This window comes from Manis pentadactyla, chromosome 3 (assembly GCF_030020395.1).
Source record: "Manis pentadactyla isolate mManPen7 chromosome 3, mManPen7.hap1, whole genome shotgun sequence".
NCBI classification, from domain to species: domain Eukaryota; kingdom Metazoa; phylum Chordata; class Mammalia; order Pholidota; family Manidae; genus Manis; species Manis pentadactyla.
The window spans coordinates 188057913-188084542 of NC_080021.1; the positions used below are offsets into that span (position 1 = coordinate 188057913).

General features: G+C 50.8%; 1 protein-coding gene across 3 annotated transcripts in view; it reads right to left on the reverse strand.

The window, feature by feature from the left end:
• Positions 1 to 26630, reverse strand: part of SHB (SH2 domain containing adaptor protein B) — a 126297-nt gene that overhangs the window by 48611 nt on the left and 51056 nt on the right. The gene's annotated exons all lie outside the window — the stretch shown is intronic.

Sequence of the window (26630 nt, forward strand, 5' to 3'; positions counted from 1 at the left end):
GGCAAAGGGCCAGGAAGCATGAGGTGTACACGGGGAAGGTAGACTGTCCAGGTACCCAGTGGGAGAGGAAGCTAAAGGCAGGTGGAAATGCTTTGAATGCCACAGGACAGCACCCACAAGTGTCTAAGGATTGGTACCTAGAACCTCTGGGCAGGGTGGAGCTGGGTGGGGAGAGACTGGCACAGACATGTAGAAGCCTAACTGGAAATGACAGACGCTGGCCTGTAGGCCCCTTACCTCTAATTTTCCCAGTTGGGCTTGTCTGAGAATCCACACTAGATCCCAAATCACAGGGTGGCTGAGTTCAGTAGGGATGTGTGGTCTAAGGAGGCCTCTATTCCCAGGCCCTGCCACCTCTTAGCCCAAGATACATCTATTCAGCCAGTGGTGGGTGTGCCCAGCTGTGCCATCAGACCTCTCTCACACTGCTTTGAAGTCACCGGCATCTGTGCGCAAGATGCCAGGGATGCAGGTGGACTAGACTCAGAGTTTAGGACCGTGTTACTAGAATGATGCATTGGCCACCTGGAAAGAGGCAAACCCTGGGTCCAGGTGAGCATCAGGTTCAACAGCACACAGTGTGGTAGCTGAAAACACTGATACCACCAGCCTGCTTGGACCTGAATCCTGGCTCCAACAGGGGACCCAGGGCAAGTTGTCCCAGTTTCCTCATCTCTCAGAAGGATGTTATGAGGATTAAATTTATTCACAAGCATTTGTGTTTAGGACAGCGCCGGAGTAAGGGCACCAAGGGTACTCCAGGGATGTCACTATTATCCAGTTACTAAAGCTGGGGCTTCCTTGGGTCGTCCCAAGACCCCTCCTCCTCTGAGATCGCCCTTTGTCCCCCAGAGCCACAGAAGGCCTGCTTACTGAAATCTGACAGGCCAACCGTGCACTGGAAATGGAAGAGTTTCAACACAACCTCTGAGTCTACTTCCATTTTTGGATCCACAACTTGCGATTGTAGCTGCTGCTTTGGCAATCTCACGCCTCCGCCTGGGAGCCCCGCTGTCAGTCAACTCTTGTGTGCAACATGAAACACATGGGGGAGGTCTCAGTGACCAGGAATTTAAATGTTACATTTTACAGGTGGGGAAACTGAGGCCTGAGGAGGAGAAGAAAGTGATAGAGATCTCTGGTGCCCTAACTCTGGGAACAGGGCTCTCCCTCCTGCCTTTCCCAGATGCTTCCCGTCACCTCTAATTTTATCAGACCATCTTGTTTTTAATCTTCTGGTTGCCAGGGCATCTATTTTGGTCAGACAGTGGCGTTAAAAAGCACACCCAGCACCAGAGACTGAGCTAGGAGCTCCAGAGGAATGGTGGGTGGCTGTTACTAATCAGACACACATCCAAACCCAGCACAACATCACGGGGAAGACAGGGACATTCTTCTCCCCATCTGACCTCTTAAAACAGCTGCTGGAGAAAGACCCTCCTCCTAGCTGGGGGGCTTCAACAGATGCCTAGATTCAGGTATTCCTCAGAGGCCGAGGTGCTGGTGCACGGCAGCAGGGGTCCCCTTGGGCGGACGCTGCAGGCCAGCAAGGGCATGGAAGGGAGAGTCAGAGACGAAGCCTAGAGATGGATTCCAACCAAACACAAGCAGGAGGTCCCACCTCCTCCTTTATCTAGTTCCGTTTCCGGAGCTGCCTAGAAGCCAGGGCACTAATTGGAGTTCTCTTACCATCTCTTTTCCAGGTGTGCACAGAAACACCCAAGGAACAGAGGGTGAGCTCTGCAGAAGCTGGGGGTGTGGGACAAGAACATCGGTCGCACGGGAGTGAGCAGAGCAGGCCTGTCACTGCCCACAGAACCGGTACCACTTGCTCTTTATGCTCAGCCCAAGGGCAAGGGGAAGGCTTAGGTCTGAGTCAGGGAGGCCAGTTTGTTCCCTTCTCTTGGTCATCGGTCCACTGATAGGGTTTTCCCCTGGGCTCCCCTGTTCTGTGGCACCAGAGGGGAGATGAGCCTGCACAACCGATGACACCACATATGCTTTCCTCACAATTTAAAAGGCACTCGGGCCTCTTCACAGATCTCCTGGGTGCTATCTGCAATTATGGCCCAAAGTGTCCGCCCTGCCTGTCCCTCTGTACTCCACCAGGGACTGCCTTCGCGTGCGAAGGCCTCTGAGCAGCTGTAGGCTTGAGTTCTGTTGCCATCCCCTGTGGAGACTCCCAGAGGTGAACTCGCTGCCCCCAGGCTCAAGCCGGTGTGTAAATGAGTCTCCATTTAGAGCAGCAACTTTCTCAGGAGACAGCTTTCTGACTCTATGTAAACTGCAAGACCCAAATTCACAGGCAAGGGGGAACCTGCCTGCTTTTCTTTCTCAAACATCCACTGAGCCTTTATTGTGTGCTAAGGTGCACTGCAGGCCAAAGGCTGAGCACTCCTGTGGTGCTAGATGAGGCCCCAACTCCTGCACAGAACTCACAATGGGGCCACTACGCTCCCCAAGCACTGAGTAACAGTCATAAGTCACTGAGCAGCTGTCTGTGACAGGCCTGGCCTGGGCCTGGGCCGTCCATCATTCTTCATCCCTATAATGCAGAGAGGCAAGTGCTACTGAGTTTTACAGTGCAGAAACTGAGGCTCAGACAGGTTCCGAGGCTCCACAGGGACTGAACCAGTTCTTAATGGGCCCAAGTGCCCTGTCCATACTGGACAGAGCAGCTTGGTAGAGGCAGAGAGCAAATGTAGTCCCAGGAATTATGAGAAACTTCAGGGAGGTGGCGTTTCACAGACTCCTACTGCAAGGAGGCTCCTCACCTACCTGGTGTCTTAGCAAATGGCAGGCCAGGTGCAGAGTGCACTCGAGGGAAGGACAGAAGGTGAAGACAAGGGCATCAGGAGTGAGGGCAACAAGGCAAGACAGGCACAAGTAAAGTCGTGGACAGAGAGAAGCTTGTGGGGTTTGGGGTAAAACCAAGTAGGGTGAGTTGCCTTGGGCCCAGAGGGGGTGAGGAGTGGCTACTTAAAGGAGACTGGAGGGCCCTGTATGCCAGGAGGAGGGGTGTAGACTCGAATGGGGAGGAAACTGGAAAATGTGGACCAGGAGCCTTGATCAGGTTTGTGCTTTGACGAAAAAAGGCCTTTTTAGAGGCCAGCAGGAAATACCAGGGTGCGGCAATCAGCTGCTGATGAACTGAAGGTTGACTCTCCAAACAATTAGAGCTCCACCCTTTCAACATGTGGACAAAGCATGCCAAGCACTCTAGAAAGAAACACGTACTCCTGCAGACAGCCCCCACCCAAACATGGAAACGTGAGCTTTTCCAATGGCATGAGGGGCAGAGGTTGGGGTGGCACCAGCATCCTCAGGTCACCCTTGAGAAGGGCAGGTGTCCCGTGCACTGCAGACAGAGGCCAAGGCCCAGCTGGGATTGCCCCAGGCCTCAGCAAACAGAGCCAGACTCAAGTCCAGCCTGTATCTTCTGAATATTGACTGACCATACTTCTAAAGAGGGCTAGCCACCCCACTGGTGCTATCTTCCAGTCTGCTGGACATGGTGAGGCCTCAGCTTCCGGAGAGGCCTCAGGTCACACTAATGTGATAAAGCCACAGGGGACAGGCTTTCATGCCGGATGAGTCACAGCTACACTCCTCACCAAGCAGTGTCACCTGTCTGTTCTCACTGAACCATAGAGCAAGGCTTGGAGGAGCCAAGACCACACCCAACACTGCCCCTAAACCCTCACCGCCTCCACCCCCACCACACACACACACTGACCGGTAGGAAATCTGCAGCTCAGATAAGCTGAGTGGTTCAGGCAGTCTCAAAGGCTCAGCTCTCAGTGTGTGCTGAGAAGGACTGAGGGCCGAGTCCACACTGTCGGGGGCAGCATATGCCAAGTGCACTACACTCAGTTCCTCATTTAACTTTCTCAACTCTGTTAGTGGGGCCACTGATACTGGCACTTGAAAGGCAGCCCAACCTCCTAGCCATGCTGCTGTCTATACCACCTTTCCAACCCAAGTTGGTGCTCCCTCCACTCGACCAGGTCCAAAATAGCATGAGTGTGTTCAGCTCAACAAGAGAAGCTAGCACTAGAAGAGCTGAGTCCTGGCTCCACTGTGACGAATGACAGCAGGTAGGTAACTTCCTCCTTCTGGTCATGAGTTTGCTCATGAGGGTAACTTGAGTCTTCTGGGGTCTATCTGACTAGGACCATATACAGATCTTTACAGGAATCATTGTGGTTAGGCGGTCTGGGAGGAAAGCAAAGGGAGATATCATGAGGAAGAGATTTGATCAGCTGGAGGTATTCAAGCACATTCTGTATCTTTATAGAGGGGCAGCCAACACATGCTGCTGATCCCAGTGGGCTGGCCCTAAGCATGTGACTGACTACAAACTGGCATCAGGTGCAGGGTGCCAGCTTCCCAGGGCAGAGCCAGGACCCTCTTCCAGGCATGGTCCTTTCCCCAATCCATACCTGACAGCACGACTTGGCACATGCCAGGTTTGCAGCTGAATTGGTCACACCACACTTGTGCCCATCTGGTGGTGGTGGCAGCCCTGGGCTGGTCATGAGGTCACTGCCTCATGCTGAGGGATGTTGCTGGCATTGTGCCCCATGCCTGGTGCAGCTGCCCAGCCGGAAGCAACTTGCTGAGGTCTGGCAAGCTCTCAGCCACAGCCTTCCTTGCTCTGGAACTGCTTCAAGAGGAACTAATCCCCCCAGGGACTTGTAGACAACCCCAGCCTTCTGGGTGGTGATGACGAGGCTGCCAGCTTAGGACCAGCCTGGCCCTCCGCTCACCGGCTGTGACCCTGGACAGCTGCTTGATCCATGGGGGCTGAGATTCCTCACAGGTGAGGCAGGAGAGGGTGAAACAGATGATCTCAAAGGCCTTTCTGGCTCCAGAGTCCCTCAGTCTGATTGTACTAAGAGTGGACATTTACACATGCTTCTTGTTCCAGCACTGGGGCTCCAGCATGTGAAGGATAAGGGGACATACACAAGAGCACCCATCCTACCAGCCTGTGTGGGGTCCCTGACTTCAGCATCCTAACCGCCTTCCAGCAAACTCCTCCCAAATTCAACCATGATACACAATGAGAAGCCGCTTGTATGAGCTCTATCCAATACAAAGTTGTGCTTTCTGGCCTATGATGACTGATTTTTATGTGCCAACTTGATTTGAACCACAGCATGCCCAGATATGTGGTAGAACACTGCTCTGGGTGTTTCTATAAGAGTGTTTTTGGATGAGATTAACCTTTAAATAAGTAGAGTGAGTAAAGCAGATGGCCCTCTCTTGTGTGGTGGGTTTTATCCAATGAGTTGAAGACCCAAACAGACCAAAAAGACTCACCATCCCCCGATTAACAGAGAATTCTTCCTTCCTGACAGCATTTGAACTGGGACATTGTCTTCTTTCCTGCCTTTGAACTCAAGTGAAGTAGCTCTTCCTGGTTCTTGGGCCTGCTGACTTTCAGACTGGAACTACACCAGAGGCTCTCCTGGGTCATTGGCTTGCCGATCCACCTTGCAGATCTTAGGACTCACTGGCCTCCAGAACTGTGTAAGCCAAGGCCTCATAATAAATTTCTATCATCGGTTCTCTTTCTCTGGAGAACCCTGACTAATACATGCCTTTATGAGGAGTCCTTCCCCACATGCCTAGCATGTGGTCCTAAGACAGGCTACTTGTCTAATTCCCCTTCTCAAGAAACAGTTCCTGCAAAGATTGGGCATCAACACAGACAGCTGGGTCTGTAAGAAAACCTCTTTATCACAAACAGAGGGCATTTAACACTTTTCCTGACCCTGAAGAACAGGGGTGCAGCCAAGTACCAACCCCCTAAGAGGAACCTGTGATCCCACACTCAGGAGACAACAGCAGCAAAGCCAACTTGAGATCAGGGATCTCGGTGGGGATTCCCACCTGGCCCACTTGTGACCACCTGCCACAGGCCAACCCAAATTTAACAAAAAGACCAATAGCAAGACTTCCTTATTCTATATAGCACTTTATTGTTCACAAAACCCTTTGAGTTATTTGGTTCTTATAATCATTGAACTGTAGGCAGAGCCTGGTAGGCAGAGATGGCATGCCCTATGGGCAAATGGGAAATCCAGCATTGAAGAGACTTGACAAAGTCACAGAGTGAGAAATCAGCATGATTCCTACCCTATCGGTCTTTCCAATTTTACTGTCATGTCTTAAATTTCTCAGTGACACAGCACGAAAATACCCGATGAAATCTTTTTGTTTGTTTAAAAGAGGACTGGGGAAGGGGGAGGTGTGTGTGGGATGCTGCTACACATAAGAATTAGGAACTTGAAAGCTGCCACTGTTCAGAACTACTTTTAAGCGGCTCTTTCCTGTCAACAGCAATTACAGATTACACCATCCATACAACCATCTCAAGAATTATTTGGGAGGAAACATCTGGATAATGAATGCTTTATGATGGAAAACATAAGAACAGCCCCTAAAAAGGTGTCCTGAAGAGATTCCATTCCATGTGAAAGGGATCATCAATGCCTGGGACATGCAAGCAGAGACACCTTGAGACTCTCGGTGGGGACAGCCATCTCACCCTTTTCCAACGGGCTTCCCTCTGTGGTGCCCCAGCCTGAAATGCTGCTGCCCCAGAGCTCCAAGTCCCAGGTTTCTGTTCCACTGGGGACACCATATGCTGAATCCCGAAAACGTGCTAGTGGTGCTACAGCGGCTCAAGATGAATCCAACACCCTCATTAGCACTTCCTTTCAAGAAGCTAGGAAGGTGTCCCTGACATCTCTTACTAACCCCAGGTCCTCAGTGTTAGTGGTCAGCCCAGGGACCCTGAGACTCTCTACTACCATTCTAGCCATTTACAAGCTCAGCTCCCATACCCACAACAGCTTCTGAAGACCAAGTTCAAATCCAATCCATCTTGATATATTCCTGTGATTCTGAGTTCAGAACCAGGTTCCACAGATGCTCTGTAAATAATGGTTGAAGGAACAACATAGACAGCCTTTTGCAAATTTAGCTTTCAAAACAAAAAAATATTTTAAAAATATTAATTTAGGAAGGGAAGGGTATGCATAGGCTGGTGGAGGGAGTATGAACTGGAAATGGCCTTTTCAGAGATAAAATTGGTGGCTCTAACAAAAATTAAATACCTTATGGCTTGAAGTTCTGGAAATTGCTTCTACAGAAATACTCAGATCCACATGCAGAAATAAATGTACATGGATGTTTGTTATAAAATGGAATGAAAATCTGCCAACAAGTTAAAAGTCTGTGATGAGGGGAATGTACTGTGCTAGTCACATCATAGAACCATTCAAAGAAACTAATGACCTAGGACAAGATCTGTGACGTGAAATGATACTTAGAATGATAGCATTTATGTAGAAAAATTTCTGTAGTATGTAGAGATATATATTTTTATAAGTGAATGGGAAAAGGTCTAAATGAATACACAAATTATTAACAACTTCTGTCTCTGGCAAGATATTTTAGTTTTTATTTTCTATCTGCCTGTATGTCGAATATTCTTGCCCACAGTAAATTTTTTTAAATGTAGAAGGAAGCTTCATGTGCTGACTGGGCACAGAAAACCATCCTCTTTATTACTACGATTTGTGACAGCATTCATTAAAAGTCTACTTTGCACCAGGCATTGTATCAGGAGTTTTATATTAACTCCAGGACAGATGAGGAACTGAGGCAAGCAACAGGAAAAGTCGGTGAGGGAAGTCGTATGGAGGAGCTGGGATGTGCCACACCTGCTTTCATCAGTGCACACTGCCTGTATCCTCCCTGCTGCTGTCGAGAAGCAGTGAGCCTGTGGAATTCCTTCATCATCTACTTAAAATACCGGTGGAACAGGCTTTAGAGCAACAGCTTTTGCTTTTGCGACTGTTTCTAAACAATTTCCATTTCTTGTCATGTTTACACATTTGAAATTTAGGAAATAGAGTTTGGAGGAAATTATGCTTTGGTTTTTAATTCTAAGATGTACATTTTAATTATAACATAACCCCAAGCATATTCCTGGTCATCTGTGGAGGCACTCAATTTTTAAAGACATGTGAAAGAACTGTTACTTATGGTCTCAGCACCATAAACAACAAAAGCTTTCCCAAAACACACAGCTATGAGGACAGGCCTCATCAGTCTTTGGGACCCACGGTTTCACTGCAATGGGTCCCCACTCTTCCCTGGGCTTCGTACCTTTTCTTCTGAGACACAAATCAAGGTAATTCCCATCAACCAATGATGATCAGCAAGCTGTGAACTAAAAATCAACCTGATGATGATGATAGCAATGCCCTTTGGGGAAGGCAAGTACTCAGGGATGAATGGGATCTAGACCTTAATGCCCAGTTACAGAAGAGGCTGCCTCCTGAAAGGAGGCTCCTTGCAGAGGGGATCCGAAGGAATTACAAGCAGCACAAGTTCTTACCCACAGGACTGAACCAGGATTCCACACTCTAACATAAGAAATGTGCTTCAGGACGGGACCGTGCACCCTAACTCTGGAAACCCACAGGGCTTACAGGGAGTGAAGGAGGAGGTCCAGAAACGGCAACTAGCTTTGCTAGTTCATTCTTTCACTCACTTGCCCTCCTAAGCAGCCGTGTTGCTGGTTTATGGGTAAACGCTGATCAATCAAACTTGGTTCCTGCCCTTAGAGAAACTCACAGAGTAAAAATACAGTCTTTTGGCTATTTAGTTAAGTGTCTCATCTGCTCTAGTACTGCCAGACTAAGAGGCTAACACTTTATTGGTAAGGCAACAGGGAGCTATCAAAAGCTTCTAAAGAGGCCAAGGAGTGAGCAGGGACCCCAGGTCTGCTGGACCACACCTAACCTTGTGCCTGGGGATGATCCAGTTAGCCCCCCTAGCCAATTTCCTCAAACTGTAGGCTGCCTTCTCATTGCTACCATGCCAGAGCACACAGGGTGGCATAAATGAACCAAACGATGACAATATACTGTATCAACCACAGGCCCTATGGCAAGTGTTATCTGTAGGGTCCCTGAGAGCAAGAATCAAATGCTACAGGTGCCAGAGATGGAAACAGGGTCTTGGAAGCACCAGAGTCTGAATGTGTATGTACACACTTACATGTACAAATATAGGTACACACATGCACAATCACACAGTCACATGTTAGGCCCTCTAGCAGCCTAATGCCTTAACACCTCACAGCCTCCCACCCACCCTGGTCAGCAGTTTCTTCTGCTGGAGTTTGGGAGGTGGGTAGGGTGTAGGGGTCAGAAACATTTCTTTTCAGATGCATGTGTGCCACAGGCTGAGGGACCGGTGAAGAGACGTTAATAAAATGACAAGCAGCAGTCCATGTCGCCACAGATAATCGAGGCTTGCTCAAGACTCTTCCTCTTCCTTTTGCCTGGAAGGAGATGAGGCGTAGCACCTGCCTTTTGGATTAAGTCTTATGACCAGTGAATGAGAGATGGGGTGGGTGGGGTGGGAAAGGAAGCCTACTTGAGTGTGTCTTAAATTGGAAGAAAGAGGAAATCACACAGAAAAAAAATGAACCAAGCTAAAAATAAGGCAGCTCCAACATTACTGCTAGACAGAAAATAGAACCCCAGCTAGGCAGGGAAACTGAAGTGGTATGAAACAGAAAATGTAAAGGTCCCACCTAAAAATAACTGGGAGTACTCATGTGGACTCACCATTGAGAAATACAGACTTTCTGATGTGAGCCTGAGGCTGCAGACTCACTTGGTAGGGAGGGGTTGCTGTCATCTGGAATCGAAGGTTCTCTTCCAACCATGAAGCTGACAAGACAGCACTGAGCTCGACCCCAAGAGCATTCCTATCTGTTGGCTCAAAGACCTGTAGAAAACACAGAGCCCAAAGGCCTGTCTGAAGCTGTGACGCAGGAGCCCGGCCCACACACTGCCAGCAGACCCTGGGCCGGCCTCTCCTGGTAGCTTCTTCATCTGTAAAGTGATTAAATGTTAGGCGGCCGATTGACCTCAGTTGTTCACGTATTTACTCAATCACCCTTTTTCAGGTTGTTCCCTTATAAAATGTTTCTACATTTTATATTTATATATGGCTATACCATATGTAAGTCCAATGGGAGAGAGCAGCAAGTATCCATGGAATCAGCCAGCCACTTCTGAGCTGGGTGACCTCAGTGAGTCCTCCAACTTCTCTGGGCCTTTAGCTCAACAGCCAACTGATGTCACTAGACTTGAGCCCTGGGCACTGAATGTTACTGTCTTCTGCCCCATCCCTCACTTCAGACCTTGGCCATCTTGGTATAAATGCAAATATAATTCAAATTATTAACCTCACACTTCCCCCAATAATATAGTACTTCAATCCGAGGTGCCAAATATGTTAGCAATCGGTATGCACATTTTGGAACCAGACTTGGAAGACTTAGGTTCAAGCCCTGGCTCTGCCATTTACCAGCTCACACCCTATAGGCAGTGACTTGCCCCAACTTGGCATCCTCTGTTGTGGAGTGGGGAGAATACTAATATCAACTTCATGGGCCTGTTATAAAATAAAACCAGACAAAAGATATAAAACAGCCTTGTAAACCATAAAACCCTATGCAGATGTTACAGATTAGAGTGACACATGCATACATATGAACAGATAGACACACAACCTTATTTCTAGCTGACTGCTGGTATAAATGACTTGCTATTCAATAGGTTTATGTCCACAAGGAGAGGACATCTCATTTCATTTCTTTCATAATATCAGTTGTGTATAGTGTCTTTCACTGATGCTGAACAAACAGCATCTCACTATTCAATATTCTCAATATTTACCCCCAAAAGGAAGGACCCTGCAATATATGACAAGGTTCAGAAAAGGCATGATCTGATTCCAGGGTTCAGAAACATGATCCATTTTTTGTATGGCACCCACCACTGAACAACTTGGAAATGCTCTGGGAAAAGGAGTACCTTTATGTTCTGTATGAACCCCTAATAACTGGAACCAAAGCTTTCTTCCTGAGTGTTTCACTATATCATCTGCTTGAGTTTGGCACTTTTCCACTATCTGGGAACCTACAAAAACTGATGTGGTATGACAGCTGAGTCGGCGCTGCAAGACAAGCTTCCTTGCTCGGAAATGGGGGAGGGGTGGCAAGAGCTGCGGCAAGGAGAAGGGGAGGCGGGGGGGGGGGGGGGGGGGGGAGGCGGCAGCTGTCACATTACAGCAGCGCCATGCAGACACGTACTTCAGATTTCACTCACGTCCTCCTGATGTCGGGAGGCACCAGCCACAGGCCACATGACTGGGGGCTCCGCTCATCCTGGTGTGACAAAGAGGCCGTGCCTCCCAGGGGAGGTCCCATCCTGCCTAGGAATCTCTCGACTCCGCTTCGGTGCAAGCTTGCCTCTTTGTTTAAGCCTGTTGGCCTCTGGGACTGATATCTCAACCACCTGCCCACCACTGACTGGGAGAAGTTTCGGCTGCCAGTTCAGAGGGGCAGGCAATAGAGACCTCCAGCGGCCCCTGGCCACTGGCTGCTGGTCTATAAAAATGCTCCTCTGAAGGTGGTGGTCACAGCATGCTCCAAGCCTAAGGGAGGGCAGGACCTCGGGGGTCCTGCTGAGGAGCCTCCTGTCACTAAAGCCCATCAAAATCATATTCATCCTCCAGTCGGAGGAAGACTCCCTCTGCCAAGCCTGCTTTCCTCACTGACAACATCAAGTACACTAATAACGGGAGTAATATTGTAAGGGAATGGGGAGGAGCAGCAGAGAAAAGAGGGGTACTCAGAACCAGGGGGGGAACAAACATATCGGGAAAACCCACAAGCACGTGCAGAGGCCCTAGTTACACCAAAAGAGAACTGGCTGATTCCCCATCATTCTTACCTGCTTCATGGAGAAGGTCGCTGTCATTAAGACCCTCAACTGCACTCTGTTAGATCTGCCAGAAGGAATGGCTTAAGATCAATTACTCTAAGAGCCAAATCTTCATCTTAGGCAGATGTCTTTCAACATCCAACTGGCTCACATCCAACAGTTCTATACAATAGGTCAAATCATTCTGTTTCCTAAGGGTTTAATTTGCAACTAATTCCTCTTCCAGGGTTCACCAGGAAGCTCCTGCTGTTTAAAATGAGATGTACTGGGGTGCTTTATGGAGATTTTTCTATATGGTGGACAACCTGAAATGGCTGTTTTGAAAACTGTCCAAGCTGGAATGACTGCAGTCATTCTTTGTGCCCATAGCCTGCCACTGTCTGCAGGTGGGCATGGATGCAGGGGGCCTCCTGTTTCCACAGGCTCAACTGAGCATCTCAGTTTTTAGGAGGATCTTCAGATTTAAGCCCACTTCTGTCCTTAACCCACCTCTGTCCTTACAACTGAGAAAAGCTTCCCAGGTTGCTTCCTGCATGTGATTTGAGAGCTCAGCAGGGGCTCCGCTGGATCAGGAGGGAGCAGCATAGGGGCTGCATAGGATGTAGTTGTCCTGACTGCCTAGACCTGCTTTAAGGACCTAAACAATGCAGCAGTTCTTAAAAATATTCAGTAGGTTAACTAGCACTTAAGTAAGAGCCTAAAACCCTTATCTGTACAATACTGGCAGGCTCCCCATCCCCTGAATGCTGGGCAGATTCAGAGTCACAAATGTCGGCATGTCCCTTCTTTCAGGCCCCGGGCCAAGGTCAGGGCCTGCTTCCACTGCCCACCCCCTCAGGTTCCTACCCCCCCACCCCCCCCCCAGCAATAACCTTTCCTTTCAGCTCCTTTCAACACCCCAAGGCTTTGATCTCACCTCCTTCAACTGCAGCACCCTAACCCCCCTGGGGAGGCATTGTGTACCAGGCTCCCCCTCTAGCCCTGACTATCCATCCAAATCACACGTCAATTAATCACATAAGGCCTTAAGACATTTCTTTCTTTCTGGCTTTAACTACCATGTGACTCTCTGTCCTCAACTTCTTATCATGGGCCGATCTATGTGCACCAAGTGGCCCAGTGCCTGCCTGGTACCAGTGGGGTCTCAATGAACTCAATGATTTGATTCAGGGAAAAGATAAGCTGAGAGGTGAGTAGTGGATGGGGTAGTTTATGTTCAATAACTCCTGTAGTCCTTGGGATAAAGGCCAAACTCCTTCCAGGGGCTCAGAAAGCCCCCCATCAACTGGATGTGAAACAACCCAGCAGCCACACACCTTCCTACACACCATGCTGCTGCAGCCACGTAGGCCACTCAGGGTTGCTGTCTTCACTTCTGGGCATGGCATAGGCTGTCTCACCCCTTGCAAGGCCACCCCTTTCCCTCCCTTACACAGCACCCCACCTCTGAGCTCCCTCAAGAACCAGCTCAGCACCTGTGAAATCACTGGTGGGTCCCAGGGCCACCATGCTTGTCCCCTCTTCCTGGCCTGATTTTCTCTCAAGACTTGGGTCAAACTGCAATCCTAGGAAGCCTTTCCTGCCTCTTCTTCCCTCAGAACCTGCGTGAGCACACCATCTCTGTGGGACCTCCAACCCGTGAAGTAGAGTCCAAGGTACTTTGGTGCCTGATCTGGATCCTAAACTCCATCCCCGGCTCTCATTTATGCCAGTGTCTTTGGTGCCTGACACAGCGGGCTGCAAAGTGACTGCTGAATGGACAAAACTCCCCTGGAGCACTGCCATCCTACCCCTAATCATATTATCTTTGAGGCTGACCTGAGAGGTCCCTCAGCCCTCGCCTGAGCCACAGAGACGGAAGCTGCAGCATCCCTGCTTCTTTATCCCAAGGCTAAAGGTCAGAATGTTGGGGTGGAGAGAAGCTTCTCACTGTGTGACAGAGGCAAGCGGGACAAAGAATAACAGGGTCTTGGGAAACTGAGATCACAGCAGGAGATCCTGCTGAGGGGCAGAGGGCCCTGAAATGGGGTGGTGGTGGTGGTGGTGTGGTGTATTGGTGAACACAAGCCACGTTCCTCCTGGCTCATGGTACCCACTGAGTACAGCCAACAGACTGGAGGCAGGAAAGCCATGTGACAGGCACTTGCTGCATTTTGCTGTGGCAGAGCTTCTTTCCCTTGTACAGTGACACCCTGTTCACCTCCCACCTTGTAAAGGGAAATACAGTGGGGATTTATAGCATTCCTGTTGCTCTGAGATCGCAGTTACGATTCCAAGGCACCAGTGACCAGCAGCAGGCAGCCGCAGCTCAGAGGCAGGAAGGAGGGACGCTCTGGGGCCGGGGTCAGACCAGACTGCTACCCTGCTGGCCTGGGCTTCCCGCCCTCAAATGGCTCCATAGACTGCAGACTTCCCAGAACTGCAGACGCCCCAGAGACTTATGACATCTCCCCCCAGAGCCAGACGGGTAGTCTCTGTGTCGCCTGTTTTCAAATTCAGGAGGCCATATGCTCGAATAGCCTCAAAAAACATCTTTCTGTGTGTGTGCGCCACTCATTTTTCAAGGACAAACAGGAGATCTAGCAGTCCAACTGATTATTACATTTGCAGTCATTAAACCAACTTCAAGCTAAGGCTAAGATGGATGCAGAGGAAAGGCCCATTTTCATCCTGTTTCAACAAGTTCTTTCTGAGTCCTAGCCTGTGCTGGGCTCTGGAGAACCACCCAAGTCACCTGGGCCCTGCCCTGGTTGCTGGAGGAGACAGAGGCTTGCTTAGGGGAAGGCTTCTGGGAGGAGGCCACAGTGAGGAGCATCACAGGAGAGCTACGAGTGCTAGAGGTGCTGCCGGAGGCCCTCAGAGGGGAGTGTGGAGGGAGATGCAGCTGGAGGAAGGCCTGGAAAGTCTGGACTTGGATCTGTGGGACCCAGGGAAGGTCTCTGAGCAGGAGTAACCCCAACAGGCTATGCCTGGGAGAATCATCTGGTGAGAGTGGGAGTGAAGGGCGAGTGGGGACTGGCACGTGGCCCCTCCCTTGGTCCCTGAACCTCCTATTAGGCTCCACCATCCCCCGAGAGCTCCCCCCTGTGAGGGGGAAAGTGCACCGCAGATTTGAGGTTCCCCAATACCCAGGAGCTCGATGGCTGTCCATCTCCACTAGCATGATGCATGAGCAAAAATGACAATCCTGTAAAATGCATTAGAAAAAAGTGTTTTTAAAGAGAGTTCAGCACAATGAAATTATGCTCCATTCGGAAGCAGCCTCCCTGCAGACATTCCCCCAGGGAGTCTAGCATGACTTCGGCTCACAAACAGGTTTCCAGGGTGCTGAGTGGCAGATGCTGACACCAAGCACCACATGCCATGCAGAGGTCTGCAGAGGTCTGTTCACAAAGGCCCCTGAAGACTCAGGCAACCCCAACGGCCAGCACATGGGAGGCTTTCCGTCTGTGGGAGTTCGTGTCCCTGAGCCTTGTGGGATCCGTGCCCTTCTAGTGTGTCTTACTGCTGCTATCACCACTACAAGAGGGAGTGGCACTGACGTCACCTCAGGATTAGGTTGGAGCCTTGACTTTAGAGTTGGAGAAACTGAGGCCCCAGGGGGACAGCTCATGAGTCCTTTAGCCCAGGCTTCTTCCCCCTAACCCTACCACATCCTCCACCCCAGCCCTATTCTGTTTGGCTGTTCAAAGATTTACAAGATTCTTGCTGTAAAGTCCCAGCTCTGCAAAGCTAGGGAGATGAACTCTCAAGGCTGGGCCCTCACTAGCCAGGCCCTCACACTATCCACACTCCCAGAGTGGGGGTTTCTGCTCCTCTCTGTCACCCCAGGTACTCAAGACTTGTGTGGGGAATGTCAAGGAGACACGAAAATAGATGTCCACAACCCTGCAACAGAGGCAGAAAGAGAATAAGGCAAGGAGTCAGGGAGAAATATCTGTTTAGATTTTTTACCCATTTCTTAGTTGCATTATCTTTTACCATTGTTATAGTTGAGAAAGTTATATCTGTATTCTAAATACAGGTTCCCTGGTAATAAGAGTTTTGTTCTCCTTTTTTTTTTTTAGCATCAGAAACAAACTGATTTTCCACTTTTAGAGATCAAGTCAACTCAGAGGTAAATGGGTGTCATTTTAAGCTGCAGGCAGGAACGCTATTGCATGGCTTATAGCTGGCTCACCCATTTCTCCTGGAAAAGAAGCCAGGGGTCCTTGGTAGGCAACTCTGAATAGCTCTTTCATAATTCTGAAATCTCAAATGAGCATGTGTGTTTATGTCAGTACTTACAAAGGGAGATGGAACCACCCTTGTCAGGAGAGGAGATAATCGTCAAGCACGTCTCCCTGGCAGAGGCCCTGTCGTGTAATTAAAGACGATAATTATAGCTCTGCAGCGAGTGTCAAACCCAGGGCTTTTTCCAAATATGATTGTGCCTTTCTCGCCCTGTGTGTGAAAAACCCACAAGGCTCTTTGTGGATGGGGGAGAGCCTGGGCAGCTCCATCCTGTAGCCAAGGCGGCTTCTGCAGGCCAAGCCCTTTGGATGTTTTGACCTGGAAACCTCATCTAAGAGAGTTGAGTCAGACACTCTGAGCTGGGTCCTCTGCAGTCCTGCCTCACTGTAAGATGCAATGAGGTGTTGGGGACACAGGGGACAACAGGCAGCCCAAGAGTAGAAAGGAGGGCTGGCTGGCTCTGGAAAATTTGGTTAACTCCCCTAGAGGCCACACACTCAACAGCACACAGGGCTTCCTCTCCCAGCATCCACCAAGGACTCAAGCACTCAGCAGTTCTCCACACTTACCCACTGAAGCCTCTGTTCATAAGAGGTCCCCTCCCATTCCAGCCTGTGAGCTCAAGGGGGCAGGAGCTGCTGTGACCATCTTTATTGTCCATGTCTCCTTCCCACAGAACCTGGCTCAGAGCACAGGCTCTGAGCAGTGAAGAAAGGGGCAGGGAACAAGGACTGAGGTGACACAGCAAAACAAGCACCACGATTTGAAGTCCTGAACTGGGGCTCCTGCCCAGCACTGCTGCTGGGTGACCCTGGGCAGGCTGCTGCAGTTCTCCAGTTTGCGGTGTCTCTATCTTAACAATGAGAACAGGGCTGCCTCCAGGGTTGTTATGAGGATGAAATGAGATAATGTCTGGGAAAGCACTTTGTAGTCAGTAAAAGGAGATGTAACTATTAACTTATGACAATAACCCTGCACATACGACTGATAACTAAAGTCCTGGAAAAAATTAGAGAAGGGCCAAGTAATCTGACAATATTAGAAATCTCCACAAACCTACAGATTTCCTGAAATAAAGATGCTTTCCTTGGGGACTCTTTAGCCCCTGAGAAGGAAAAGACAGGACCCTGGAGGCAGAGCAATGGCCCCACCTCAATGGAGGTCCAGCCAGGGAAGTCAGGGGGAGGGCCTGCTTCCACCTCCCCCATGACTGGGTAGAGATGACAGCTCTCAAGGGTGCCGTCCACTGTAAAGCCTGAGGAGCACATGAAGGAGAGAAGATGGGCTATGTATAGGTGACGAACTCCCAGAAACAAGGGGACACTGTCTGTAGGAAGCCTTCAAACAGCTGCTGAACCACACTGTGGGGACTGGAAGGATTGGAAGGGGGCCGCCACTCACTGGGCAGTCCCCACACACCCCTACATGCCTTCTGTTTCTTCACTTATAAAATAAGGGGGTAACCACACAGTCCCCCAGTCTGCTTAGCTCTAAAATCCTCACTCTGTGAAGGAAGATTTCCAGAGAGGGGAAAGGTTTAACACCCGAGTTGGAGCAGTTCAAACAGCACCGCACACAAAGTACAGGTCCAAGTCAGCAGCACCACTTGCCCTGAATCCAGGAATTGGCAGCAAGTCCCTGCAGAGGCTGTGAGGCCCTGGGGAGGTGGAGCTGAGCTTCCACCTCGGTCTCAGCCCCGAGATCCCACACTTCTGTGAATGTTTGGGACTGAGTGAGGGGCGTGGGCTGGGGCCCAAAAGGCAGCCCGAAGCTTTTCATTAGCACTCACAGCCTTGGGAATTACTTAGCAAAACTGGGTCCAGACGAAAATTAGTTTCAAGTCTGGGGGTAAAAGGCTGAGTTTATTAATAACAAACAAACTCTTCCTCTTAATTTCTGGGTGTAAATTATGAAAATAATGGAAACACCACCTAGTTTTCTTTGAGGTTTAAGTCAACAAGGTTCCTTTGCTTTGCACAATGGGCTGGGCTGGGGTGGGGACGAGGTTGGGGTAGAGGTGGGCAAGCAGAAGCCTACGGCCCTGCTCGGAGGGCGGGGTGCTGCTCACAATTCTAAGGACCCCTAACCCCCTAACCAAAACACAAGGGCCTTCCTGGGGGTCTGTCAGGACCCCACCATCCTTTAGCTTCTCCTTCAAGCCCACCTTCAGAGCATGGGTCTGGGCCTCACCCCATGTGACCTCTGCTCCTACCACCCTTCCCCGACTAGTACCCCACATGATCCCACCCAAGCAGACCAAACCACACCCTCCCTGGCAGCCCACAGGTACACTCTTCTATGGCCACACCTGACATACTTCAGTGACTGCAGTTACAGGTCCTATGGGCACCTCCCACTAGAATGACCTTCCTGGGGACAGGCCCAGGGGGCTCCATCTCCCAGCACAGTAGGGGCTAAACTGAGGCCCAGCAAAGCCCCCTCTTCAGCTTCACCTTGAAGGGTGGGGATGCCCCTCCTTCACCTTACCTGGCTGATACTGCCCCCTCCTCCCAGCTATCCTACCTCCCTTCCCCCACGGCAGCTGGGCTCAGTATTAACTCTGTGGCTTAGCAAAGGCTGTCAGCAGAAGCAGCTCTGGAGGGAATGGGAATAAAACCCTGAAAGAGTACAAGGAAGGTGGGGGTAGAGGGTGAGAGGGCTGCTGTCACCCACTGGCTATCTGCAGTTCTGATGGGGTATAAAGTTGTTGTTGGGGTGACCCTGGCTTTTTTTGTTGTGGTTACTGGGGAGGGCAGGAGCTGGCCCCATGGACCTATTTAGTCTGACCCCACAGCTGCCCATCTATCTCAGTCTCCACCATCCTCAGCCCCATGGGGCTCCCTTAGCCTGGGGGTCCTCCCCTTGACCCTCCAACCACATGACCTGCTCCTGCTTGTCCTTTGGGACACAGCTCCCAGGATGCCAGAAATTCTCCCTCATGGTCTGGGAGCTGCTAGCCTCTACTGTTTTCTCACCAGTAAAATGCAAACAATCCCATGTACTACCTCCGTAGACTTCAGGGAGGCTGAGGAGGGGAGCTGTGAAGAGCAGGGGTCCGACTGAATGCTGACTGGTCCAGTTCTGATTACAGAACTGTGGAAGTCTGGGGAAAGAAGCAGGTCACAGACGCTGGCAGAAGGCTTCAGGAGAAGGTGACCCTGAACTGGCAGGCCAGGCTGGGTTCAAAGGGGAGCCCAGAGCATGAGCAAAGGTGCCAAGATGGAGCTGAGTGAGGAAGAAATTGACAGGAGACAGACCCCCCCAGCTCCACTCTTTACCAGGCCTGCGTTGGCTGCAAAGGTCAGATGAGGTCAGGCTAGAGGCTGTCCCAGCTTTGGCAGGCAAGAGGCTAGTACTGGAGACGGCATGATGAAGGCTGGTCATGTGAGGGGGGCGAGGCTCAGGCACCAGCCAGAAGGGGAGAGATGGAGTAGGTGAAGGGGGCACAAGGATACTGCAAAGACTTGAACGGAACCCAGGTCTGGCGACTGGGTGCTGGAGAGGGGGGCTTCCTGGAGGGCTCTGTGGCTGGGTTCATCGACACTGGGTGTACGTGCCAGTTCCCACACGCAGACGTTGAGGCCTAGCGATGGGAGTGAACCTAGCGATGGGCAAACAGCCCTAAGCCCGGAATCAGAGAGGGGGACATGTGGACCCACTGGGCAGGACCGAGAGGTGAGCCAGCCAGGGAGACGATGAGATCTAGTTTGAGGACCTGAGAACCTTTATTCTTTGGGGAAGAGTTTGCCCTTAATTTGCACAACACTCCACCAAACCCAGCAAGTTCTGACCTGGGGAAATTCTTCACCGGAAAGTTCTGGGCCAAAATCTCAAACACAGGGTGCCGACAGTCTGAGGGCAAGTTCCTGCCCACCAGGGGCCCCCAGTTCTAGCAGATAAATCACGATGCAACGTGTTAAGTGCTGTATCAGCAAGACTGCCCAAGGAATGATGTGGCAGCTAGAAAAGGGAGGCCCCACAGCAAAGCTTGGGCCTTGGCAGATGACCCTTCTTTCAGTGTATCATTTTTTAGGTTGCCAGGTACAATTATGGGCCTGTGTTCTAAAAGGGTAAGAGAAGTGGCATTTTATTTATTTATGCTCAATGCTGCCTGTTTTGGAAAAGGACTGGAGGCAGCATATCACATGAAAACACATGGACCAAGCCAAAAGAGAGTTCTTGAAAGGCAGGACTACCCAGAAGGAGGACTGAACCTCGGGCACCTGCCAAGTTGCCCCCTAGGTGGAAAGATTGCATCAAAAAATAAAAACCTGTTGTTACTCAGCATCCCCTCCTCTTACTGCCAGGCAGAGACCCCACAGGGAGAGGGGGCCCTGGAATGGAACACTGTTCTAGTCAGCCTCCATGACTCAGCTTTCTCATCTGCAAAATGGAAATAATCACACTGCTTCCTCCCAGAGCTTTAGGGAGATTCCTGGCATAATCTACAAAAGGCACACTTAAATATAGCCTTCTGTCCTCTCTATAAGCTTCCAGAAATCCAGCCTGAGCCCTAGATAAAGGAGGGTGCTAATTACCTAGTCAAATAATAGGGTATAGGGAAAATCACTGAATCTCCTTCTCAGACTTCTGGAGGGGCAGGAACTGTGGCTGGTGGTCTCCTTGGACAGACCTTGCAAACCAGCTCCTCTCCCCAGGACCCCCATGGGCACTGGGGCACTTCAGGGCCCTTCTCTGAGCCGAGTCCAGCACCCTCTTCAACACATGACTGCAAAGGCACCCACATCTGAACCCTCTGACTCTTTCCTGGGAAGAACCTTCTTTCCACTCCTGGGTTAGAACCTTCAGATCTGGATAACCTCTCATATTCCCACTCACCAGGATCCCAGCTACTTTCTCTCTCTTTCCCACTGCACCACAATTGCTGGCAAGCTCTTCCACCGCACCTACCTGCTCCCTCCTCCAGCACCCCACATCCTTGGCCCTGGCTCTGGCCTCAGCCCCTTGGCCTAGATGACTGTTGTAGACATAGAACCGGTCTCCCTGCCTCGTTCTTCTCTCTGCTCTAATCCATCCTACACACCCAGGAAGGCATGACTTCCTAACAACTTCCTCACTGTGTCACACGCCTGCTAAGGAACACGCAGTGCCTCCCCACAGCCTGCACGCTCTGCCCCACACAGGGTGCTGCTGGGTGGATGTTGGATGCCACTGGAGTCTCCCTGAGTCTGTTTCTGGACAGCCATCTGCCTCAGTGTCTTACCTTCAGGTCTTTTAATATCTCTCTGGGGTTCTGAAAGGCAAGGGGCAGGGGTGGGGAGGTAAGCTCCTCTACTTCACGTTCCTGTTCCTTTATCTCTGCCTTTGGGAGAATGACTATTTCTCCCAGAGCTGCCAGGAAAAGAGGAGTTAGGGGCTGTGCTCCTGGGGGCCTGGGCCCTTGCTGCCAAGTGCTCAGCAGGATATTCCCATCAGCTTCTTGAGCCTTCACACCTATGAGGCTGGGCGCCAGCAGCACAAAACAGTGCTTGCTGCTCTAGGGAAACCCATGGCAACCCCAAGTCTGTGCTCCTGCACCAAGGCCAAGAAGAGGAGGAGCACGCTGCCAGCCACTGGGCCGCAGCTGTGCCTCTTAGCCCCGAAAGACAGCAGGGAGACCATCCTACGTCCTGAAGCACAGAACAATGCCAGCAAAGAGCAGATGCTCGCAAACACCCATCCAGTGAATGAGTGCATCCCTCTTTGTTCCCTGACCAAGGCCCTGTGACCAGGCAAAACGGGAAAAGCTGTTTCCAATGGGTAGCCCTTTACTGTTGGCTCCCTTTTCTTTCACTTACTCACCATATATTTGTATTCTACACTCAGTCATCCAACTGGTGAATATTTGCTGGGCCCGGAGGAGACATGAATATAAGTAAGACCCAGTCCCTTCCTTCAAGGAGCTCTCAGCTCAGGAAGGGAGGTGGGGGGAAGAGGCACAACCAGTTACCGCCACGCAGTCCCCCAGTGTGGAGACAGAACTAGTCTCCAGACAGAGCAAGGCACAAGAGTCTCTGGCTTGACTCCCATCCAATTCTCATCCAGAGGCCAAGCCAGTTTCTTCCCCTCCACCCACCACCCTCAGCCATTTAGCAACTGGCTAAACTTGGACTTTCCAGATCTAGTGATTGTCAGAGGATGGGAGGTCTCTGGGATCCTGAAGGGACAGCACATCTGCCCACCAGCCCTGGGTCCCTGGGATTAATTAATATACCCATGCATTCAACAACCATTACCAAGCATCTCCTTTGTGCTAGGTACTAAGTAAGACTCTAGCAGGGAACAAAATTCTAACCTTATAAGGCCCACAACATAGTGGCAGACAGACTATGAACAAGATACAGCCTAAGTAAAATATACATTCGCTAAATAGTGATCAGTGTTAAGGAAAAAAATTCAGGACAGAAGGGGGTGGCAAGTGTTTGGGATGGGCTGAAATTTAAGGTAAGTGGCTGGGGAAAGCCTTGCTGAGAAGGCCACTTTGAGTCATGACCTGAAGTGTGGCTCTGCTCTCCGTGTAGGCCATGATGGTATCATTCCTTGGCTTGTTTTACACTACAGACGTCAGTCCTTGTCTGGGTCCTTGTCAGCCTCCCCCATGAGATGGGGCACCTACATCTGGCACATAACAGGTGTGCTGTCGGTGACTGTCAGCTTTCTGTGGCCTGTCCCAGTCCTGTTGCAACTTCCCTGAAAAGCTGGGCAAGCTCAGTGTCAAGGGTCAAAAGGCGAAGAGGCATATGGGGTGAGAGAATAGGACGCACTGCCAGAGTGGGCCCACTGGTCACCATGGAAACCTACTCCCCTCCTGCCTGGCTTCCCTGGGCCAGGAGCTGAGCAGGTAAGCACCACTGGGCTGGGTGTGGGAGCCGTGCTGTTTCTCAAGAACAGGAAAGTCATAGGGTGACTAATACAAAATCTATTTACACTTGATTATCTCCTTCCTGTCTGGTAGGTAAGTCATTCTGGTAAATGATAGACCAGCCAGGGAACTCTGCAAGCCCATGACAAGCTTTCTATCTGCCAGGCAAGAGGGCGTAAGCGTAGCTTTCAAAACATTTCAAAACAAGTCCAAGAGCCCAAGATTAGAAGTCAGGAGACCTGCTCTAGGCTTGCTGCTATGTAACCGTGGCCAGCTCACACCCCTCTCTGGGCTCCTGTGTGGAAAGGACTGCTCTTCAAGGACCATTCCAAACACCTCCCCAGTCCAGGGGAGAGGGGTGACCATCAAGACAGGCTGAAGCCTGAGGAGACTTGGGGGAGGGCAGACCAGGGAGGAGGCGAGAGAAGGGATGCAGGGTAGTTAGGGGAGCAGAGCTGAGCAGAGTTGTGCCAAGCAGGCCAGGTGAGGAAGGAAGAGGCACGGACATCCTGGGAGCGGAGTCCATGGGCACTGTGCAGCTGGGAAGGGCCTGGTCTCAGAAGCCCAGACAGAAAGGCCCTTTACTTTCTCAGCTACCAGGAGGACAGGGAGAACAGGGCTGCCTCGAACCAGAGGGCAGAGGTGGTGGCAAATGCGATGAGGGTGAAAATCTCAAGTAGGGTGGCCAGAGACTGCCTCCTGACACCCAGTCAAGATTCCGAGGCCCCCTTCTCTGAGAAGCATTTGAATGGAATTCTGGAGCCTGGCTATGCTCCAGACCTGCAGCTTCCAACCCTACCTGTCCTGAGAGCAGAGAAGGCAGCATACACTCTCCTGGGAGGGTGCCAGGGCCAGTTCTTCCTTACAACCTGACAAAACCTGGGCTGGCGCCACGTGGAGGGGTGGGGGTAAGGCGGGAAGAGGCACAGTTCTGACTAGGGCAGCTGGAAAAGCCCAAGGTGATGACAGATGCAGGGACCTTCATGGTACCCAGGGAAGAAAGCAAAATCTGAGTTTCCAGTTGAGGAAACTGAGGCCTAGTGATGGGAAGCAACCTGCCTCAAGCCACACAGCAGACCAGGGCAGAGCCAGAGCTAGAACCACATTTCCTGCCTCCTTCCTTCTGAAAAAGGCCACAATTAGAACAGAGACTCCAACATGGTACATACCACCCTTCGCTCAGAAAAAAGTTTGCCACTAGAAGAGGCCACATCAGGGGATGAGATGATACAAAATGGTGTCCCTCCCTTGCCTGTAAAACCAGTGCCTGGGCTTTGCTTGGAGCAGGCCTACTAGCACATAAGAATTAAAAAGGGCAGAAGGCAAGCTGTGAGCAAGGAAAAAGGCCACGTCAGGGTAGCGGTGTTCTGTATGAACTGGCTTTCTTTTAATTTCCTCTTATTATGCTATAAAGTTTATTTAATAATAAAAACATGCTAAGGACTTTTTAATGTATAATTGCTTATATATTAAAAATTATGTGAAAACACTTTCAACTAATGCTTATGTGATTCATCCTGTGAGATGGCTCTTTGAACAATCTTATAAGGGTGTGTGTGGGGGGCAGGGGAGGTAGTCACCCGAAGAGAGGGGTGTGAAGGAACTGCGAGACTCCCGAGTACTTCTGCAGACCCTCCGGGAGTACAGGAACAGATGTGGGGGTTCTCGCTGCAGGCGAGGGCTCCAGAGAGCACTCATTTCCCTAGTCTTGCATCTTAACCTTTCTGATACTCAGTTGTCTCATCTGTAAAATGGGGTAGATAGAAGTATTTACAGCTCACAGGATTCTTCTGAGGATTAAATGAGTTCACCATGGAAAAGTGTTTGGAGCAGTGCCCGGCACACAGAGAAGCCCTCCACAAAAACTCATGCCCACCATCCCCGGCCCCACCACCCTGGGTGCTGCTGGGAACTGCTGGGGCTGAAGGCCTGGGGGGGGAAAGGACCCCAGCTGAGAAATACTACATGCCTTAAGGCTGATGAGGGCTTGATGATCCAATCAGCTTTTACAAGCTCTTGCCCCATGAGCTTTTCCTACCATTATCCTATCACAGCCCCATCTCCTGCCACTCCTCTCCAGCAAAAAGGTCTCACACCTCCTTGCCTTGGTTCAAGCTCCTCCTCCTGCCTGGACTGCCAAAGCCACCTCTTACCACCGCTACCACCTGCCTCCCATCCCACCTGGATCGCCCAAACTGGAAATCACTGTCCCTCCTCGACAGGAGATTCACCCACTCACCTCCGTGCACCAACCACTAACCACCTGGGGCCTAGCCCTTCGCCCTGCTTCATGGGTATTCCTGAGGCAGTGGCAGTTAGCTGCCCCGGTCCAGTCCTCAACACAACAGGGCACAGCTAGCACTCCAGGCCAGGCCATCCAAGGCCTGAGGACCACCTGCCCCACAGTCCTGCTGGTTTGCCCACCTACCTCCAGGTGGGCAGGGCTCCCTGCAGGGGCTGGCCAGGGATTCAACAGCACAGAATACCAAGGAAGGACAAAGAGGCCCTCTACCCCCTAATAACAATGATCTCATGCACATGTACAAGGCTTTTTCTTTCACCCAAGACTCTCATCTGCGTTCTGTGCTCTCTTTTGAGGACACTGTGGCCCTCAATAGGCTGGGCCTCCCGACCCACTCAGGCACCCGAGTCAGCCTCGGAGCATAGAGCCCTTCCCACTGCACAAGCAGGTCTCCACACATCTGGGCCTAGGATCAAGACACAGGGAAGAAGGATAAATGGGCTGCCAGGCAGGGCTTTGGAGAGAAGCTGCATGATTCTATTGGCTCAAAGGGAGGCTTGACCCAGGGCCACCAAATACATGGACAAGAGTTGAAAAGAAACCCAGGAGTGCTTTGATTCCTCCTCTTCAATGTACACAGAGGAAACTGAGGCCCATGTAGCACAGAGAAGGCCCAGACCACAATCTGACCTCAAGAGAAGGGCCAAGCAAGATGAAAAGGGGAGCTGGAACTAAACAGTGAACGCAAGCCAGGCTGGCACCGAGAGAGGGAGCTGCCAGTCCTGACCGTGTCCTCTCCTATTCACAGCTGGTCTCAGCTGCTCCCTTAATGGGGCTGGTCCTGCATGTCTATGAGGCACACACAGTGAATCATGACATCTAGGAGCTCAGAGTTGACACCAAACTCAGAGGTCACCTGAGCCAACCACCCACCTGAGACTTAACTACCTTTATGTCGTCTTGCAATGCTGGTTGTTGCCTCTGCTTGGATACCTCTAGGGATGGGCAACTCACTGCCTCACAAGAGAGCTTCACATTTAATAAGTTAAAAGAATGTTCAAAAGGATTATTACTTTTTTGAGCCTCAGCTTCCCTCCTTATTAAAGTCAAGTTTTTCACTAACTCTCCAACTGGGTTTCATAGAGCCCTCACGCATTAAGGAGGTACCTGAAGAGCTCACCTGTGGGGTGAGAGGGGTAGTGGGGGCAGAGAGTGGGGCCCAGGAAATCCATGGGTATCTGGGTTGTGAGGTTCTGTGGGGAGAGCTGAGCCTCCACCTTAGCCAGAACTGAATTCCTGTGGGTGACGCAGGTCTGTGGAGAAGGAAACTGAGGCAGACAAAGGAAAGGGGGTGATGGGAGCCCGTGCCTCTCCACCCTCTCCCAGCCATAGCCCACAGGGCGAGGCCAGGTTCTCTGTTCAAAAAAGCATACCTCCCCCTAAAGCTCCCTACCACCTGATGCATGGA